The sequence below is a fragment of the Lutjanus erythropterus genome, chromosome 2 (genome assembly GCF_056507025.1).
Source record: "Lutjanus erythropterus isolate fLutEry1 chromosome 2, fLutEry1.hap2, whole genome shotgun sequence".
Lineage (NCBI taxonomy): Eukaryota > Metazoa > Chordata > Actinopteri > Lutjaniformes > Lutjanidae > Lutjanus > Lutjanus erythropterus.
In genome coordinates this window covers 7,915,473-7,924,065 of record NC_139318.1, presented here as the reverse complement: position 1 = coordinate 7,924,065, position 8,593 = coordinate 7,915,473, and positions in this window count along the sequence as shown.

Sequence of the window (8,593 nt, the reverse complement as noted above, 5' to 3'; positions counted from 1 at the left end):
CCTCAAATACGATTCATGTGCTCTCAGGTACAGATTGCATCAGATGTGAAAACTAACCGTACCAAAACAAGGAAGTGGACTGTTTTTGGGATCTTGCCGCTGGCAGGCTTTTTTACACCATAGCAACGATATAAACATAATACAATATTGTGGAGGTGATATGCTAGTTTGCTCAGGTACAGAACAGTATTATTAATGTGAAAAGTGACCTGATGCATCTGGGGCACGGCATTAGCAGCCGTACCTCATGTGAAAACACCCTTACACTCCAAATGAAGTTGTTGCCAACATGTCGACTATAACAAGAGGTGAATTCGCTTGTTCCACTACGTCCTCATGGCCAAAGAAAGTCAGTTAATGCAGCTTTAGGTAAAGATAACAAAGATTTGGAGACTATTGCTTCTCAATTTTGAGATTTTTTTATTTTCTTTAGTTTATACCTTTGTAAATTAACGATTAATGCTAACCTTCTGTGGTATGGTGTTGCTGCACCAGTTTTTGGCCTGTTACACTCACACAGCACATCCTAAATTATAGTGCATTTTATAGTCCCTGGAGGTGATGTTAAATCCTCTCTTTTGCAGCTGTCCTCACATGGTTCATCTCCATCATCTCTCGCCAGAAAAATGGTCTGAAAATGTCTTTTTCTGTCATTTTACAATGTAGGAAAAATGGATTAATATCAGTAGATGAGTAACATTTAATTTTTAATTGATTATTGTACTTTATTTGATAATTAAGTCATGGAAAACTCTTAAAATATAAATGTTGCCTTGAAGTAACACTGTATTGATAACTATTTTATTTTATTTTAACTCATGAGCAGTGAGGCAATGATGGCAGCAACACAACAAATGGTTGCAACATTCTCTCTGTCAGGAAAGACACACACACAAACCATGAAACTCAAAACAGGCATTCGAATGTAACACAAATGTCAAAGACTAAATTATGACTCACTATCTTGTTTTGAGGGAGGTTATGATAGTTTTGTTAGATAGACTGTTGGTATCAGGTTGCCTGACATAAATCTTAAACTGTGAAGGCAACTGGATGTTTTCCATTACAATTGTTGTTATTACAATAACTCACCTTTTTCATTTATGGTACAGTGTTGCTTTAAAGGAAGGCACTCTAAAATGTACCCTAAAAATATTTTTTGAATATATTTGTTTACTTGGACTGTTTTATATATATAAAAAAAAAGCACAAGCATATTTTTAACCAAATGGCATGCCAGAATAATGAGGGTTAATTAAACATTTTAATGTTGGCAAAGAATAGTGAGGACATCAGCATATAAGTACATTGTCCCACTACACTACAAACTACAAACTACAAACTACAAAAAAAATAAATAAAAAAAATAAAAAATTCAAGCAATTTTTAGACACCCATTCAGAAACTGGAGGCCTAATGTGGCAGACATCAACAACAGACAGTATTTGCATTTTCAGTCTCTGTGAGTCTAACCTAAAAGCAGTTTTGCAAGTGAGCGGCTTCAAACTTCTGTTAAAGGGAAAATCTGAAAAACAGAATTCTGGGGAAATAATTTAGTTGGGGATAATTCTATTGAATTATTATTTGAATGAGGAGGTTCCAGCTTTGAGCCAGTATTATGTCGTCAATGTCATAGTCAAATCACTGTGGCTGGCTGATGATGTTATCACTGTCGCACGTCGCTGTACAGCTGCAGACTGGTTCAAATTCACAAATTAAAGGTGAGTTTTTCTTACTAAATTTAAGATCTTATTTTAAACATCTGAGTTTTCTTTTACACCTCACTGTTACCTCAAGAGCTGCTTATTTAAGACAAATTTAAGATCAGAGCAGGAACATTTTAAGATCTTGAACGGGTCTCTGATTAGTCTCATGCTGAGATGAGACTGAGCCAAATTTAAGAAGTATGAGAAAATGGTCAAAGTCTCAAATTAGTCTCAAACTGAGCTCATGTCCAGGAAACACAAAGCCTAGATATGTATTTTCTTATTAAATTTCCTGTGGGTATTTATCTGTCACCTGAATTTTCCCTCTTGGTGCCAACAAAGGCCTATCTTATATTATTAAAGAAATCACATGTAAGTTGTGTTTTATGGTATGTTCACACTTTCGCACTCATTATGGCAGCAGTAAGTAGTAAAGTAGTAAAGTAGTGAAATGGACAGTACCTTTACAACTAAACTGTGTACTGTGTAACTTCACAAACCTCCACTGGTTGCATCTGGCAGTTGTGGTGGCATTGCAGTAGGTGCTTCACCACCTGTTGCTTGGTGGGAATATACACTTTACTGATTAGTAGTATATCATGGAATATAAAACACACACTGTACTCCATCAAATAGTGACCGGGGCCTTTATGAACCTCAACTGCAGAAGACAGCAGGTCTTCATTTGCAGATTAGACTGTATAATCCCTTTTATTTCTAATTTTTCAGTGTAATTAGTCACATTACAGCAAGAATCACAAAATATGAAAGAAGCCCCCAGTGTCATTAATCCTTTAATTACACTCATCACTGGAGACAAAAACTCTAACACAAAAATTGTCACCAGCACCAGACCCTCACTAATGGCTAGAGACATAACCCAGCACATAAATGATAATTAAGCTACCAACACAAATCACTATGTTCACAACTTGGCGCAAACACTAACAAAGGTAACATTTAACTAAATTAACAAACTGTTTAGTCCAGCACTAGGCATGATGGGAAATGTGGCTCATCACTGCAGTACAGGGCCGCATTTTGATCCACTCCCCATTGCTTTGTTTAAAAGGAGAGTTCAGCGCAAAATCAAAAATACATGTTTTTTTCACTGGCCTGTAGTGCTGTTTATCCATCTAAATAATTTTGGTGTGAGTTGCAGAGTTTTGGCGATATCAGCCGTACAGATGTCTGCCTTCTCTCCAATCAAATGAGACAAAATGGCACTCAGCTTGTGGTGTTCAAAGTGCCAAAAAATACAAAAATTCAGAACCAGAAATCATGACCTGGTTGCTCAAAATAATCCACACCTTGTTCCACCTTGTTGTGAGCAGTTTCATGTACTTTCTCTCTGTAGTAGAATCTATGGGAATTACTTTCTTTCTAATAGAAAACAGAATAGAAAATGTTTTGGGTTTTTTTGGTGCTTAGAGAAACACAAGCCAAGTGTCATTTAGTCCCATTTTATGTGAGAGAAAGCAGACATCTCTACGGCTGATATCTCCAAAAGTCTGCAACTCACACCAAAGAAATATATGGCTTGGATAAACAGCGCTACAGGCCAGGGGAAATATGTGTATATAATTTTGGGATGAATTGTCCCTTTGAGTTACTGCGTGGGCGGAATCTCTGCGGTGCAGTGGTTAGGACTGGCGCCTCACAGCAAGAAGGTCCTGAGTTCGAATCCCCCAGGAGGGTCTTTCTGTGCAGAGTTTGCATGTTCTCCTTGTGTCTGCGTGGGTTCTCTCCAGGTTCTCCAGCTTCCTCCCACAGTCCAAAGACATGCATGATAGGTTAATTGGTGACTCTAAATTGCCCGTAGGTGTGAATGTGAGTGTGAGTGGTTGTCTGTCTATGTGTCAGCCCTGCAATGAACTGGTGACTTGTCCAGGGTGAACCCCGCCTCTCACCCAATGAAAGCTGGGATAGACTCCAGCAGCCCACAACCCTTACAGAATAAGCAGTTCCAGAAAATGGATGGATGGATGGAGTTATTGCATTATGCTGTTAATACAAGCTCAACATTTCCTGTATCTGTTTCAAATTAAAAGCCTTGTAACATTTCAGTGGACAGTAAGTAAACCATCATCGACCCCATTAAAAAAAGACCTTATCAATAAATCTTGACACGTAATCGAAAACAAATACACGTTAAATGAAAAATAAATGCATTTAGGCTTAGTTAACAGGCCATCTGATTGATTTTCTTTCCTGTATTTTATTACAATACAGGACATTTTAGCCTATTTAATAAGTGAGAGAAAATAAGTGCATTTATGAAGAATTGTCAGTAAAACTAGACGCATATTTGAAATGCTTTATTAAAGGTTTACTGCAGGTATAAATCTTAAATTTGCAATTTATTTGATGTAAGCAAAGCAATCATAGACATGTGTTATCATATTTTTATTTTCTGCACCAAATACGGAGTTTACTGATGTGAGTCATGATATAATTATGTCTTAGTGTCACTTTGCGGCCTTTTTCCATAAGTAGATGCTGCAGAACCCGGTTATGGTTTGTGGCATCGAACCTCACACCTATATTTGTGTGTACTATATTTACACTGTTTACTCTCCATATATTATCCTCGAATAACCTTGAATCACAACTTCATCTCATGCCCTTAATCCACTTTGCCCGATCGCTTGAGTTCTCACCTTTGCATTCTGGCCCTTTTCGCCCATTTTGACCCCAGCTTGTATCCACTTTATGTTGTTTTTTTACCCAGCTGCCTTTGGAATCATTCGCCTGGCTGACTGCCTACCTGCTGTCTCTCGTCCTATACCCTGTCTGCATCCTGCTTTGAGTTCTCACCCTGATACCAGGGCCGTTACAGCTCCTGTTACGCTCTCAGCACCTCATGATTGTGGCTGAAATATCTGCCAGATGTTTCTGATTCCAGCCCGTGGAGGTGTGAATGTCAGAGTCGACATGTTACCCTGTGCTGCTGCTGCGTCCACCGGCTGAATCAATCTGCTGTCGCACATCATCAAGCAGTTATAGAGACTGAGACTCTTTTGACTTGTGCAGAAAGTTAAGTTTCCCAGTTCAAACAAATGAATGAAGGATGATTACACCCACTATAAGCTCAGTGTGAAGTGGATTTTCCACAGACTTGTTCAATTCCTGTAGTTGTTATGCAGAAATACTTGTTGTTTTTGTGCGTGTGAATGAAACATTAAAGTTTTGAGTAATCAGCAACATCAAGAAGGTGTTCATTAGAGATGGGGAAAGATATGTTAACATATATCTCGTTAAAGAAAATACAACTCAAATAAATGTATCAAAATGGAATAGATAATACTGATGCCAGAAAAAGTATCAAGATAAAACACCAGGTACACAAAATGACCAGCACTCCCTCATATCTTTCACTTTCTCTGGTTTTCTTTTAATCTAAGAAAAATAAATAAATAAATAAATAAATAAGTAAAGATCAGTGAGTCTCTGGTGCAATATAACTTTATTACCTCACAGCATCACTACCAGTATTGCTTTCGATGTAACTGCCTTCACTAATTTTCCTATTTAGCTTACTGTTGTACTTAACTTATCTTACCTCTGTTGTTATTCTATTAGGAACTGTTTCTTTGCATTTACTCCTCATACATTTTATATTTTATATTTATGTTTCACTTATTTGATGCTCTATTACTGTTATTCTCACGTTACTGTAATTTTGGAGCAATCTGGCACAAGAATTTCCTTTGGGATTAATTAAGGTCTGTCTTATCTTATCATTGGTTGATTATCAATCACTCTCATAATGACATACATTAGCGGCGGAGAGTAACGGTAAAGAGAGGCTTACTGGAAATATTGTACTTTTGACTCCACTACATTTCTAGGAAAGTTGTCATTACTCATTACATTTAGTCTAAGCACAGCTTTGAAGTCAGCTGTTGGTGTTTTTTCTTTTCTAAAATGCAATTGGCTTCACACTGTGTTCCTCACAGAAGGAAACCAATCACAGTACCCGCTCTCAACTGGGATTGATGTAAAAGCAGGAATACTTCATCCAGACGCTCTGTAACAAGAACAAGCAAACTCTCCCTCTTTCATTCAAACAAAACTTGTGATGGCAGGAGAAAGACAAAATTAAAAGTGTTATTAACAATTATTCATTCATTCATTTTTTCATCCATCCATCCATCATTCATTCATTTATTCATGTTACCGCTTATTCCGTAAGGGTCGCGGGCTGCTGGAGTCTATTCCAGCTGTCACTGGGCGAGAGGCGGGGTTCACCCTGGACAAGTCACCAGTTCATCACAGGGCTGACACATAGAGACAGACAACCACTCACACTCACATTCACACCTACGGGCAATTTAGAGTCACCAATTAACCTAACATGCATGTCTTTGGACTGTGGGAGGAAGCCAGAGAACCTGGAGAGAACCCACGCAGACACAAGGAGAACATGCAAACTCCACACAGAAAGACCCTGCCCCAGCAAGCTGGGGGATCGAACTCAGGACTTTCTTGCTGTGAGGTGGCAGTGCTAACCACTGCACCACCGTGCCGCCCGTTATTATAATTAGAAAAAGAGAAATAATTCCAGGTCGACTTTTAATGTTGGATTATTTTTATCAAGGTAAAAAATACCACATAATGAATGTATATACTGCCTCTGAAGACAGAAAGAAATCTCAGTCATTTAACTCCTTACAGTTGGCTTCAATCTAATTTTATGTGGTGATTTTAATACAGTTACATCAGAAAAAGACAATAACTGTTCTTTTTGTTTTTGATTGCATTCCTATGTTGAAGTTTTTATAGGTGTTTCTATAGACTTTGTGTAGCAGAGAGGATCTACAAGCAGGTCAGTGCATCATGAGGTGGTTTCAGAGAGTTACAAGGTTCTGTGAATGCATCATGAAAACAATACAGCAATGTACTGGTATGAGAAAATGTACTCTGTAATTTGTACTTTTGAATACTTAAGTATTTTTAAAAGCAATGACTCTAGTACTTTAATTTGACCAGGAGTATCTGTACTTTGACTTTTCAGGTTTAGACACAAAACTACGTGGTTCAGGTTAGGAAAATATCACAGTTTGGGTTAAAACAAAATATGTTTCATGTGTCACGTGACAGAAGTGGAGTCATTCATGCGATGACATAATTCATGAAACACTACACTCTGTCTTGGTCTGTGAATGTTTGAGCCATCCATCCATCCATCCATCCATCCATCCATCCATCCATCCATCCATCCATCCATCCATCCATCCATCCATCCATCCATCCATCCACCCCATCATGCACCTCCTTAGACTTCTCCTGTCATGTTTACTACGTCCACTAGGGTGCACCACCTAACAATAAACCAACATGTCAGCTGGAATAAGCTGCTTGGGCTTATGATGGGCTGAAATGGCAGAACTGCAGAAGCACTTGATTATGGAAGTACTGTGAGCAGTGTGGGTTTACAAAACCACTGCATGTGAGTGTGTTTCAGAGTATTCTTCTTCATTTTATAAACACCAACATCCATGACTGAGATATGTAGTTCCACCACTGATGGAACACCACCATTTCCTGTATCCATTGCAAATTTGTTTCAAATTAAAAGTTTTGTAATGTTTCATACATGGTCCAGCCATATAGGTTGTGACCTAGTTTTGTCTTTTTTATGTTTTATACATCATGGATCAACCATTCACAGTTTGATGCAGCCGGTTTGCTAAATATACAGATCCTGCACTGTCAAAATCATTCATGTCACGTAGACAAAACCTGCAGCTAGAGTGACAAGGTCTGCAGATTATGGACAGAACTGGTCCTGACCTCCCTGGGGCCTTAAGCAAAATTCTGCTAAGGGGCCCTCCCACCTTCCTGTGAACCATGTAAACCATTTACCATTGTCACACAGTCACACCTGACACCCCACTGCTCCCACTGTAATCCTTTCTTCTTTAAAACAGTTTGCTCCAGAACAACAGAAAGAGGTGTCAAAAATATTTATTGAACAATACATTTTTGATAGAACCTTAAGATAAGTGAAAATTAACATTAATTTTAGAAGATATAAAATGTGTAAAATACAGCTTGAGTTACTAGTTACCTTTCAAAATTCTCCTACTTCTTAGGATAAATAAACTCTTTCAAATGCTCTTGGATTAGCTGGAAAATGCATCATTACAAAACTCACAGGACAGCCACGCTACAATACGATCATGTTATAGAATATAATGCATTGCTATAGATTAACATTGGAAGTGCCAGAATTCCATAACTACTACAACGGCCATAAGCGCTCATTTTGACCTTTGACATCCAAACTCTATTATCCCTCATATCAAATAACAGACTCAGAGATTAAAAAATGAAATAACACCAAAGTGTAAATTCTGTAAAAATTAAAAAATTATATTTATAAATATGCATGTCATCATGTGTAATAATGATTGCATAGGATAATAACCATGAGTAAGATGATTCAGATTAAGAAATTTAGATTAATCTAGAATTATTCAGAGTAAGAAACAGTTAAAATGTATTTTATAAGATTCTAAACATGTTATTTTAACATTAATAACAACAAATTTCCACCTAGAACCATCACAAACAAAATGATTATAGCATATTGGATAACCAACATCAGATGGAAATATTGCTTTGTGCTGAGACCAAAAGTGTTACAACAGTCCCTGGTCTCCCCTACTTTATTTTTAATTGAGTCTAATTAATAAACTGTTTGTATTTTAATGTCAGGATATTGTCACTCGAGACCACCTGTGAAATTTTACTGACAGAGACAATTATAGTTGCTAAGCAACCAAGATGCATCTCCAACTGTGCAAAAAGTAACAATAAAACAGTGGTAATTTCTGTTTATATGACCTCCTAGGTAGGTAATAATAATCATATTTTCTTTG